At 44.9% G+C, this 12,347-nt stretch overlaps 1 protein-coding gene across 3 annotated transcripts in view; it reads right to left on the bottom strand.

Annotated features, from left to right (window-relative positions):
- LOC137595468 (bis(5'-adenosyl)-triphosphatase-like) overlaps positions 1-12,347 on the bottom strand; it is a 106,992-nt gene that overhangs the window by 94,554 nt on the left and 91 nt on the right. The window contains exons 1-2 of one of the 3 annotated variants that reach the window (XM_068315611.1): positions 10,273-10,414; positions 10,111-10,167 (exon numbers count right to left, since the gene is read on the bottom strand). The exons of 1 other annotated variant lie outside the window; for it this stretch is intronic. The gene's annotated coding sequence lies outside the window, so the exon portion shown is untranslated. Of the gene's footprint in view, positions 1-10,110; positions 10,168-10,272; positions 10,415-12,347 lie in introns of those variants that run through there. One more of the 3 variants, XM_068315610.1, reaches the window with a different exon arrangement.

The following is a 12,347-nucleotide window of genomic DNA, read 5'->3' as shown; positions in this document are numbered from 1 at the left end:
CAGTAAGACTCTTCCTCCAACCTCGCCGGCTTCCCGCGGCCCCGCAGATGGATAATTATAGAGGACGGAGGAGCGGGTGGAGAGAGCGCCGCTCGGGTTGGTGGGGGGGCGCGAGGGAATTGGAAATAACAAGACAACTTTAATTACTGGGGGGTCCAGAGCGCTAATAAGACTCCTCTGTCACGCCGTGATCAAACACACCGGGGTCGTGAGGCGGGACGCTACGCCGGCTGATTAAGACGAGGCCCATGTGGCGGCGGCGTTCCGCTAGCAAGCAGTCACGTTAATGATAGTCCCCAGATAGCTAGGCTAGCTCGCACGCTAACTACGCTTTCACACCTGGCTAGCCGTGGCGGGACAGTGGCGGCGAGCATAAACATCCTCCAGTATGGATGAGCAACCCGAAGGTTAACGGAGCTGTCTGAGCAGACAGGCGGACGTTTTTAGTCACACCAGCGCCGCGACCTAAAACACGTAAAGACGTTTGGACCTGGTTTCCACGGAAATGAAAACACCAGGAGCCACAAATATATATATTTTTGACATCTAAAACAAAGCCAACCCTGTAGGTATTGTTATTTTTTATCTTCATGCTTTATGTAAATAACAATAGCATATTGATTATGAAATCCATGACGTGCTGCAGAGAAAATGAAATTTTATTTATGTATTACACACATATAAAATATTTTGAACTGCTAAAATAATAATCGTCGACTTGAAGGTCTCCTTCAAAAGAATTAAAAAGCTAATCTTAAATTATCCATTAAGCAAACAAAAACTACCGTGAGCCGTCATCTTTATGTCACCTTTGGGGTTTCGGAATGAGTGACGGAGCCTTGAACCGGATTTTAAAAATGAATTAGAAAAAAAATTACGCGATTTCACTGAACAATGAAAAATGAATATTTGAAAAATATCTGTGCATATATTTAATTTACCTGGTTAATGGGACTTCTGCTGGTACCGGATGTCTGCGAGAGTGACGCATATTTTGATTGACGAAAAATAATACAAATAATAAATTATTATTTTATTTTAATGTTATATTCATTCATTCATTTCATTCATTCATCTTCTAACCCACTTAATCTGCAAACGCAGGTCGCGGGGGAGCCACATGTCACAATAATTTTTGAATTTTACAACTACATTAAAAAATCAATCCAAGTAAAACTTACTTCAATTGGAAATTTTTAGTTTATTTTCCCGAGTCGTAGTATACCAACTCCTGCTCAGAACTGCAACCACCAGCTAATACTTAAACCCTGGTCCAGATGGAACCAGAACTGACCTGTTTAATTCAATTAAACCCCAATGCCAGTTTTAATTACACAAGAAACGAAAATATGTTTATATACGATCAATGAAATACTGGAAAATACTGTCAGAGTGAAAAAGAAAATTTAGAAATCCTGCACTCAGTGGTACCAACTAGCTAAATGTTAATCAGCAGTGTTACTATGCTATTGACAAATTTTCACGAGTGACATGTTAGAGAAAATTAAAAATCCAAATTAAAGCTCTCCATCGTGAGAAAACCAAACTGAACCCCTTACATAAAATGAACCAAGAAATAATTAAAGTTCAATGATCTGCAGCGTTCGACATTCACAAGACAAAATACCTTCCATAAAAACATCGGAGTCCGGGTTCACGCAGTGAAACAGTCCAGGTTCACAGAGTGAATTACTCCAGGTTCACGCAGTAAAACAATCCAGGTTTATACAGTGAAACAACTCAGGTTCCCAAGGTGCAACAGTCCAGGTTCACACAGTGAAATAATCTAGGTTCACGCCTCTCCAGGCGACAGACGGATCCTGACCTCATGTAATTAAACGTCTTCTTGCACTAATCCATATGTTTTGATCACCTGTCACACCCTCCTGATCTTCTCACAGATGTTCTCATCTTTTGATGAACAGTACGGAGGTGTGATCCTTCAGAGGTAACACATAACCTGCTCAGCATCGACCTGACATGGCGTCTGTTTGAACACTTGAGTTTATGAACAGAGTTGCCAGCTGATAAAATCCTCCCTGAGAGTCACTCCAGCCGTTAACGCGAGCTGGAATCCATTCGCTTTAATTGGTGTGAATGCAGCTCGCTCAGCAGGACGGGGCTTTATCTGTAAGTAGGAGACAACACAGATGGCCTGACTTTTAAAGAAGCTGATGCTAACCAGTGTGTCATCACCTCGCGCCTCCTGCAGGAGGCCAAGGGGTTAAGTTTGAAGGTTCAGGAGATGAAGGGTCATTACTCTTCTTACCCATCAATCCTTTCAGGGTCTAGTTTTTGCCCCGAGTCAGATGTCCTTATAAGTTTTTATCACATGATCATATGATCCAATTTTAGAGTGAAAGTCTCAATGTCACTTGAGGACAGCTGAGTGAATCCGGGTCCTCGCAGGAAACCAAACCGCTGCAGACGCTGTCATTCATCAGAACATCTGCTTAGCAACAGCAAATAAAAGTTCTCTCTCTTTCTTTACGGTCAAAAATAAAAAGTTAGAATTTTATTCTGGTCTTTTCCTCTCGCCACAGACGGACGCCGTTGGGGTCGTCTTGTGAGCGAAAGTTCCAGATGGATGTCATAAAGATTATAAATGTTCAAATGTTTGACTTCTAGAACTTCTTGACTCAACACTAAACCCTTTTCACTGCCTCCTGGGTGCAGTTTGTTGTTGGCGGACGCCGCTGAACCATACCGGGACTGGAAAAGCCCATTTATCACAACGTCAGCGCCCCGGCAGGCAGCGAGGGGAGCTGGCCACGCCTCTGAAGGTCCGGCAGAGATCTCTTAATACAGGTAGTCCTCAACTTCGGAACATTCAGAGATATGAACAAACATGCAGTTCCCCTTTTTGAATCACGAGTGACGCTCATTTTTATGTTTATATTCTTATTTATTGTACAGTAACGTGATATTTTGTGCTTTTAACAGTTTTCTAGTGATTTTTAGAGTATTTGTAGTGAAACATTATAGTCAAGTAAAATGACGTAAACTTGATTTTTATTTTCCGTGTATTTTTTTTTTTAAACCAACACAAAATCAAGATAACTGAACTCAAGATAACCTGAGCCTCTATTTAATTTAATACGTGCTATTTTGATGTCCTGTAATTGTTTCTGGTCAGTCTTAGGCAATAGTACTTTATAGTGTTTAGAGTAGTAATGACATTTAAATAACTTCAAATGGAGATGATAGATTGAAATTTAAAAAGTTGAATTGTTCGTAAATATCAACTTACGAACAATTTAACTTACGAACATCCGATTGTGTTCGTATGTTGAGGACTATCAGTACCAAAGCCCCCGGCATCCCCACAGTTCCATCGACTAGCCCCTTACCCGCTGTCAGCCATCCCCTTCCCCTTGTGGGCGTCCCGGGGGTGACGGGACGGCATTGGGGGGCCAATAGAGAGAGTAATTAAAGGGGCTGATTAGAGTGACAGAAGGAGGACACCCAGGGACGACACAAGACTCTCTCTCAAGACAGTGAGGAGGAGGAAAAAGACGAGGGAGGCTGGAAATGCGACGCACATTTCACATCACATCAGCCTTCAAGTCAACAGCAGAGGAACTTTTCGTGTCCTCCGCCGCTTCAATTGGGGCAGATTCCCAGGGGACGCTTCAACATCCCAGAAACACCGACAGATCCGCAGAGACGTTCTACCGGGAGCTTTTCAAGGTAAAAACAGGACCGTTAGGCCCACTTCTCCCTGTCGCACAGGAATAATAGATGCTTCCTGCGACTCCGAGATGCATTCAATCAGCATGGGAAATTACCGAGCTAATATTTATCCACCGCTGATGCTTTTGGATGAAGGTCAGGAATCGTTCCTGTCAAACTGGAGAAGCCACCAGCTGGTCATGTGATCCAGCAGCCACTCCTCGACGGGTCAAGATGAATCCGGGCTTCATTGACTGTGTCCGAGAGGGCGTGGTTCCAACCACCGACGTGACCAATGATCAGCTCCCCAGTTGCTACAGATGGGCGGAGTCAGGAGCAGTCAAACAGAGATAGGATGAAAACGTCGCAAAGAAGATCTGCCTCTTCTGCTCATCCATCTATCCATCCATCCATCCATCCATCCATCCATCTAGGCTCCGCCTCCTCCTCGCCTCTACTCCAGGGAGGAGGGAAGAAGACCATTACGGGTCATGATCACCAGTGAAGGTCGGGCATAGATCGATAGGTAGACTGTGAACCGCGAGGTTAAATAAAGGAGAACCAGTTTGGCCTCGGGGCAAAGGGGCTTTAGGTCGACTGGGGTGGTGGGAGAGGGGGGCAAAGCAGCGAAACGTCTCTATTCATAACATCGGAGCCACCAACTCATCTTTATTGGTATATTCAATACTCGGAATCTCGTACAATGAACTATTAAGTTTGTGATAATTCACTCCCTTCAGCTTGGGCGTGTGAGAGTCCAGTTAAAATGTCAGCGGCGCGTTAAAACCCCGACATCAAAGCACCTTCACATTGATTTAATCCTCCGCCAAAATGTGCACCAATCAGCAAACGTGGCCGCCCGAATCTCGTTTGAGGACAACGGGCCCAGGCGGGGTCAAAGCTGGAGTAACCTCAATTAAATTAAGTCCGACTCACCCCCACCACCATCCCCCCCCGCACAGCAGCTCCCATATAACACCTTCACCTTACAATATCTTGCATCACTTTCCATTTATTAGCACATCTGATAGGAACCTGGCATTAAAGCAGCAGGACTCATTATATATTCGTATATATTTACGAGGCTGTTGTGGCGAATCCGAACTGGAGCAGCAGGATTTTTCCCGGCGTAAAGGAAAATGAAGAGAGGAATGTGGTTTCGGGTTTCTGATCAGCAGAATTGAGATACAGTAATATTCGGCGCTGTTCGACGGCGCTCCGGCACAAAGGCATCAAGATGCGTTTCCGTTTGACTGACTGCAATTTACATAAATACACGTGTCCTTGGATTCAAGTCAGGTTTAATTATAGCGCCGCACGACAGCCGGGCTCCCGGCCCGAAACGGTTCACCGGCCAGCTGACGCGCCCCAGTGAGGAAGCCCTTTACCAGTAGGGGGTAGATCTGGAGGGGCACTTAGATCAGCTGATTACAGCCATTAGACGCGGGATGTTTACACTTGTTTAAACCCATTTCCCACTGTTTACACCAATTTAAACCCGTTTCCCACTGTTTACACCAGTTTAAACCCGTTTCCCCTGGTCATACCTGTTTAAATCAGTTTACCTTTGTTTACACCTGTTTTCCACTGTTCATACCTGCTTACACCGGTTTACCCGAGTTCACACCTGTTTATCCTTACTTACACCTATTTACCTCTGTTCACACCTGTTTCTCCCTGTTTACACGTGTTTACAATTGTTTACACCTGCTCACACCAGTTTACACCCGTTTACAACTATTCATACGTGTTTACCCATGTTCACATTTGTTCACTTGTTTACATTTGCTGACACCCATTCACACCTGTCTACCCCTGTTCCCACCTTTTTACAGCTGTACACGTCAGTTCACAACTGTTTACACCCATTTGAACTTTAAATATGAACCAGACTACAAACCTGTTAAATATTACATGCTCTCTCTCTCTCTCACACACACACACACACACAGTTTATCTTAATGTGAGTCCCTGTGGAGTTTGTTCATTTTCTGACGGATACAGAAAGAGGATCTTGGGCCGGTTCCAGCAGAACTCCACCCGAGGCAGCGTGGTTCTGGGCCCAAAGTGACCTTGATCACCACCCCACCCCCTCGCCCCCCGTGACTGATGAACTGTCAGTGGAGGAAATTTCCACGACTGATGATGTAGCGGTAGCATTTTAGACGAGCGCGTCTTACAAAGCGCAGCGTTGTTTCATCGCTATCATCAGCGCTAATGGCCTCAGCAGCGGGAGCATTAAGACGCCATCGTACAGAAGATCAGCGGGGGTTAAGCCCATTAAAGGAACCCCCCCCCGATAGCATAAACTTGCATTAATTATTCATCCCTGCTCAGTAAAGCGCTGCGTGTAATCCGGCGCGATGGGAAGACGGGGGCCGTCTGCAGATGACCAGCGGCGCTGCCTCCATCAATCGCTTTCCTGGGCTGAACTCTTTAGGATTCGAGGCCCCGCCACCACATTTTCTGCTTCACCGATAGTCAAAAGTTTGACCTTTGTTAGCCATCGTCTGTGTGCAGCCAGCGGGTCAGAACAAATCCCGACCCGCAGGGTATGATGAAAAGAAAAAGAAATCTTGATCATTACGAGAAGTTTGTTCCAGTAGATGATGTCACTTTCATCCCCGCCAACTGGAGAGCTCAGATCGGACAGCTGTCCCATCAGAGAGGGATGTCCCGCCAAAAAAGAACTACCCACAAAACACCAGGACAGAAGCAAAATCCAGGTATTCCTCAACTTACAAACATTAAGTGTTCCGACGCTTCACCATATCTGTCTTATCCTCCTGCAGTTCTTTTTGCCACAACCCCTTTGGAGGCAGCACTGATGCGTTCACACAACTCCAACACTCGTCCCTCCCTCTTGTTGTTGTTGTTGTTATCTGTTAGCATCTCAGGGCGTCAGGCTTCGTACCTTACCTTTACCGTTTATCATGAATGATGAAGCAAGGGCTAGTGAAAATAGTGAAGATGACAACTCTGACTCTGACCCACAATAACTCCTAACTACTCCCTCCCCCTTTCTTCATTCTAAAGGTAAGCTACACGCTACATGCTACAGTACCTACATTTGATCATCATTATCAACAGCTGACTCCGACTGTTGTTGTTGATGATCTTAAAAACTGGTGGAGCATTTCTTGAAGTGTTTTTTTTCTTACTCTCCTCAAGGATTAAATTATAAGAAGCAAAAGTTTACCGTAAATTAATCTGTATCAAAATGATCACGTGAATCACGAGTGATGCTTAACAGAAGATATCAGAACTATACGTACGTATTTTATTATGATTGCATATTTTTATTCTTATTATTGTACCGTAGCATATTATTAGCTTTAAGGGTTTTCCAGTGATTTTTAGAGTTAAGTTTTTAATTTTAAATCGTTGTACATTCAAGAAAAACTAAACTCTAAACGACCTAAACCTGTATTTTATTTGTTACGTGTTCTTTTTATGTCCTGCGGTTGTTTCTGGTCAGTCTTAGGGAATAGAACTTTAGTATTTAGAGTAGTAATGACATTTAAATGACCTCAAGTTGTGATAATAGATTGAACCTTAATAAATAACAACTTACAATCATCTAATACACAACCTCTCTGGACCAATTGTGTTCATATTTGGACTACATATAAATAACCCTAAAACAGTTCAGGCCAGACGTTGCCTATAGGGGGATAGGTCTCTGATGCTAGCAGTACTTGTTTGTTCTATCGTCAAGCTCTGTGGCGTCTGTGGCCTCCAGCGATGGGATGGAGATGTTGCATGAAGAAGTGTGGCATTTACTGAGGCTCACATGACGTCTGTGTGAAGTGTAGCATGCTCAGATCCACATTCTGTGAAAGATGATGCTCCGACACAATCATACGTAGATCCAGTCGTCCGCCATGAAACGACCAGAAGACATGTTTTTAAATGTCAAGGCCGATTCTGTCCGTCTCCAAAAATTAGGGGAGACCAGTAGGAACAGACTGGCCCTAATTTGCTTTATGAGTCGGGTTTTGTGCTGTCAAATGTGCTAACCCGTCTATTTAATACTGGCCTACATTTTTCCATCTTAATAAAAGTCGGAAGAGCAAAAATCCAGTTTTTTGTTCATTAAGTGTCACAAACCTCCCCCCAGCCGGAAACAAAGGAACCAAACCCCCACGAATGTCACGAATGTCACGAATGTCACGAATGTCACATGTCCCATTAAAGCTTCATTTGTTAAAGCTTCAGTTCTTCTTTGAGACCTGTTAGCTGCTGCTAACCTGCCGTAGATCCAGACTCTAGCCCCTGGTGGCGTTCCTGTGGTATCTTAGCCCATTCCTCACAGACAACCTCTCCAGGTCCAAAATAACTAAAACTATTTTAATCCCTTCCAGCCTTGTAAGAAAAAAGCCCCAAATCGTTTGCTTTATTAAACATTTTTCTTAACCAATAGAAATGCAGACTTGCGTACCTGTGTATATCCAAAAGCTGTTAAATCAATCCACTGGACATTAAGAAAGTTCTTGAAAACGTTTCGTCTCTCATCCAAGAGACTTCTTCAGTTCAGAGAGGGGCTGATAATGTCCCTGCTTATAAACCCTGTGGGGTGTGGTCAGTGCTTTTCACATTCCAACGACCGTCGTTCAACCCATCTGGCTCCTCAACAATTTTTTGTGGGGGTGTCAAAGGGGGTCGTTGAGATGTGAGTTACACCTTTGTATGCTAATGAGGGTCATTAGCATGAGACACATCACCTGGGTCAATCCACTACCTGTGTATAATTAATTATATATTAGTAAACAATGATAAAGAATGAAAAGAAATGCAAAAGTCAGGAGAACACACGAACTACATCTTCACTCAACCAACGAGAACGAGAACCTCTCTCACTGATGTTGTATCCATCCACCAACACGTGGGAAAGAACAAGATATGGTCTCACTGATGTTGTATCCATCGACCAACTAGCGGTGGTCCTGAAGCACCGTATCTAAACTCGTATGTCGAGCAGCTAATATCTCAAGGTTCTACTGTAATCCTGGTTTATCTGCTGCATATCTGTATCAACAAACCCTCAACCAGAAGGAGCCTGAGTCCATTCTGTAACCACGGAAACAGGAAAATAAAATAAACCTCATTGAGATGTGCAAAACTTCTGCGACTTCCTACTGACCGATGCCTCTGGTCGTGAAACTCTGGCCCAGATCGCGTCCCGCCGTGAACCCGAGGCCATCTCAGTGACCACAGGTGTGAACGAGCCGCCTGATAACCTCACAGACGACCATCATGTCATCACACCTGAGTGGACATCGGCATCCACAGCATCTCCCGTCGTTTTGCGGCCGAACTGTGGAGCTTGTGGGATTTTATTATCGCACACCTGACTGCGACTGAACCCGGTGAAAACCTCCGGGGGCCGACTTCAGCCAGAGTCACAACGGGTACCGACTTGATTCAGAGCCGATCCAAGCAGGAGGCCTACAAACAACAGAACCGGTTCAGGCGAGGACGGCGACCCAACCAGGCGAGATCATCACCTTAATGTCGTCAAGATCGACCTCCAAGGCACTAGTTCAGTAGGAAAGCAGGAAAGTCTAACCGGAGAGACAGACCAGAACCCAACTGGTCCCTGTTTGTGAGGGGAGCTGGTTTAACGGGATGAATGATGATCCTTCGGTATCTTTTTTCCCTTTCCCGCTCTGCCGGCGTGACGCCGACCAGCGCTAAGCTCCCGCCAAGAGAGCAGAGCAGCGCTAACAGGATAGACTCAGTTGAAGGGCATCAGAAATAAGCACGTTACTGGATATTCAAAGAGATCTGCCTTAATAGTCTCTTTACCACATCGGAATAATCTAAACTGCCGTCAGCGCCGTTGGGTTGTCTGTTGCGTTTGACGCTTTGCTGCAAACACGGCAAACGAATGAAGAAACACGCAAACAGCTGTTTATTAGCATCCTGCTAGCTACAAGGTGGAAAGACCAGGTTATAACGAGTAAGAATATGTTTAATCCGAGGCCTGTAAATTATGGATGACGTCTCCGTGACAGCTGGTGTCAGATTACGCATCAAAATTCAAACGTGAAATCCAAGATGGCTGACTTCCTGTCTTTATACGATGAGCGCGAAATGAAATACGACATCAGCGTCCCCGACTGAAGGAACGCTCCAGGAGTATCCTGGATGTTTATTCTTCTTGTCCTTCTTCCTCACATCCTCCGTCTCGTCCAACGACGGCGACCGTCGCCGCGGATCTCCGGCATCAAGCGGCAAATATGACGACTCAGCCATTCGCGCAACCTCTCAGCAGCAAAGCTGATTTGCATTCATTTATTACCGAGTGAGCACTCAATCTTTTAAAGGGCCGGCGCCTGATTGAGAGAACTCCAAACACGCCGCGTTAGCGTGGAGAGTCTAAACGACCCGCAACATCACGTGTGCGCACAACACGGAGGTGTGTGTGACCTTTACCTGCACAGGACGACTTCTCGGCGAGGCAGGTTGTACTGGCTGCTCGGATCGGGGCACCTGTGGGAGGAGGAAGCAGGAAGGATGTGATTCCTGATGTAAATGCGAGCATCTCCGAGGAAGAGCAAGAGCATTGGTATTCCGCCGCAGCGCCGGCCTCCTCACCTTGACGCCGACCTCACGACCCCACAGTGGAAATCATTTGGCAGCTGCTCTGACCCCCAGCAGTAGGAACGTGCACACACACCAAAACACGTGCACGCTCTTCAATGGCTGGTTTACAGCTGAAGAGTTACTTCTAACTGCTAAAGGCTTGGATTTAAACAGACAGGCGCAGCAGGAGACCATTAAAGAACGTTAAGTAGTACCTCGATATACGAGCCGCTCCACAAACGAGTTATTTGAGATACATGTCACCGCTCTGCCCAGATTTTGTTTGTCATACGAGCAGATCAGTTTGGATCTAGTTCTTTCTCACATGTTGGTGGATGGATACATCATCAGTGAGACCAGATCTCGTTCTTTACTACATGTTGGCGGATGCATACATCAGTGAGACTGCATCTTGTTCTTTCCCAGTGATGCATCACTGAGACCAGATCTCGTTCTTTACTACATGTTGGCAGATGTATACATTAGTGAGACCCAATCTTGGTATTTCCCATGTGTTGGCGGATGGATACATTAGTGAGACTGGATCTCGTTCCTTCCCACGTGTTGGCGGATGGATACAACATCAGTGAGACTGGATCTTGTTCTCATTGGTGGAGTGAAGACGTAGCTCGTGTGTTCTTGTGACTTTTGCTTTTATTTAATTCTTTATCATTTTTAACGTAACTTATATATGATTAATTATACACCCGTAAAGTCTGTGTCTATTGCTTGATAGAAATATGTTTATATTTTTTTCATGATTTAGGGGTTTTGGGACTTTTTTATAAGACTAATGGATTAAAATGATTTTAGTCATTTTAAATGTGGAAACATTTGACTTATTTTCTCAGTAACGGAATGGATTAAACTTGTATCTCGAGGTTCTACTGTACATGAACACACACATAAACACACACACACATGTGACCCCTGAGGTCACGTCCAACACCTGAATCATCTACGTTTACGTTCTGTCGTGAGCTGAAGTCGGTTCTACAGCGATCTTCCAGGAGCTCAACATGAGAACTAATGCGTTCAGGGACGGAAGCGACGCACAACAAGGCGCTAACACAATATGTCCTGTTGGACGAGCCGGGACGACGCGGCACATGGAGGAGGGATGAATTAAACATGAAGGAGGCGAATCAAGCGGGCGCCGTTGTGTTGTGGGTGAATAAATGGTGCATAATTGATTCCGCCGCCTCTCATTCTGTTTCTCCGTGTGGAGTTACGTCTGGTCCAGGGATCTGGTGTCACTGATCTGAAGATCCACTGAGATGACGCGTGTTAATACACACTGGTGTGAACGCGGAGTTCACGCTGCATTCAAGTACAGCTGGGACATTTGGCTACATAGTGATGGAATAATAATTATATATTTTATAATGTGGATGAAAGCTTAGTAGAGTGGTAGAATCTTTATATAATTTATACTTTTAGGATGTTTCAGTTATTTTCCCCATATTTAATGAATGTTTGTGCTCATACAGGTCTACCTGCAGAGCCCTTCCTCTATGCACGTCAATCATTCCCTCTTATTTCCTGTTTTGGGCTGTGACGTCATATTTAGTATGACACGTGATTTGACTAGTAATTAGATTCTCATAGATGCAGTTTGTCTCCAAATCAAGTACATACTCCACAACTAAAGTAGAATATTCTTCATGAGCAGCTAGAAGGAGACTCACCAGACTCACTTAGCTTCTAAGCTAACGTTGTCATCCAGGTTCCGGTACCGGTACCACCGGATGATTCTGGATTATTTAGAACGTGGATTAAACCAACGCCTATCCGTGTCTCTTTTTTTATTTCACGGATGTTTAAACTAAATTAAGTCTGGAGACGCTCAGGTTTAGTCCAGGCTTCAGGCGACCCGGTGTTCTCATCACGGCTAGCTAGCAGGCTAGCTAACGCTAAAGGCTCCTCCGGATGTCCGCGGTGACTCTGCATTTACACCTGCGTCACGGAGACGCGAGGCGCGTACTTGTTTACTCACAAATAGCAATAAAGTCAATAAAAACAAAGTGTAAGTCCTGGATTCATCACCGACAACCGAAACAACCGACTCACACACCGGACACACGCTG

Source organism: Antennarius striatus, chromosome 5 (genome assembly GCF_040054535.1).
Source record: "Antennarius striatus isolate MH-2024 chromosome 5, ASM4005453v1, whole genome shotgun sequence".
NCBI classification, from domain to species: Eukaryota; Metazoa; Chordata; class Actinopteri; order Lophiiformes; family Antennariidae; genus Antennarius; species Antennarius striatus.
Note: the sequence above shows the minus strand (reverse complement) of the source record. Positions and strands in the feature narration are given on the sequence as shown.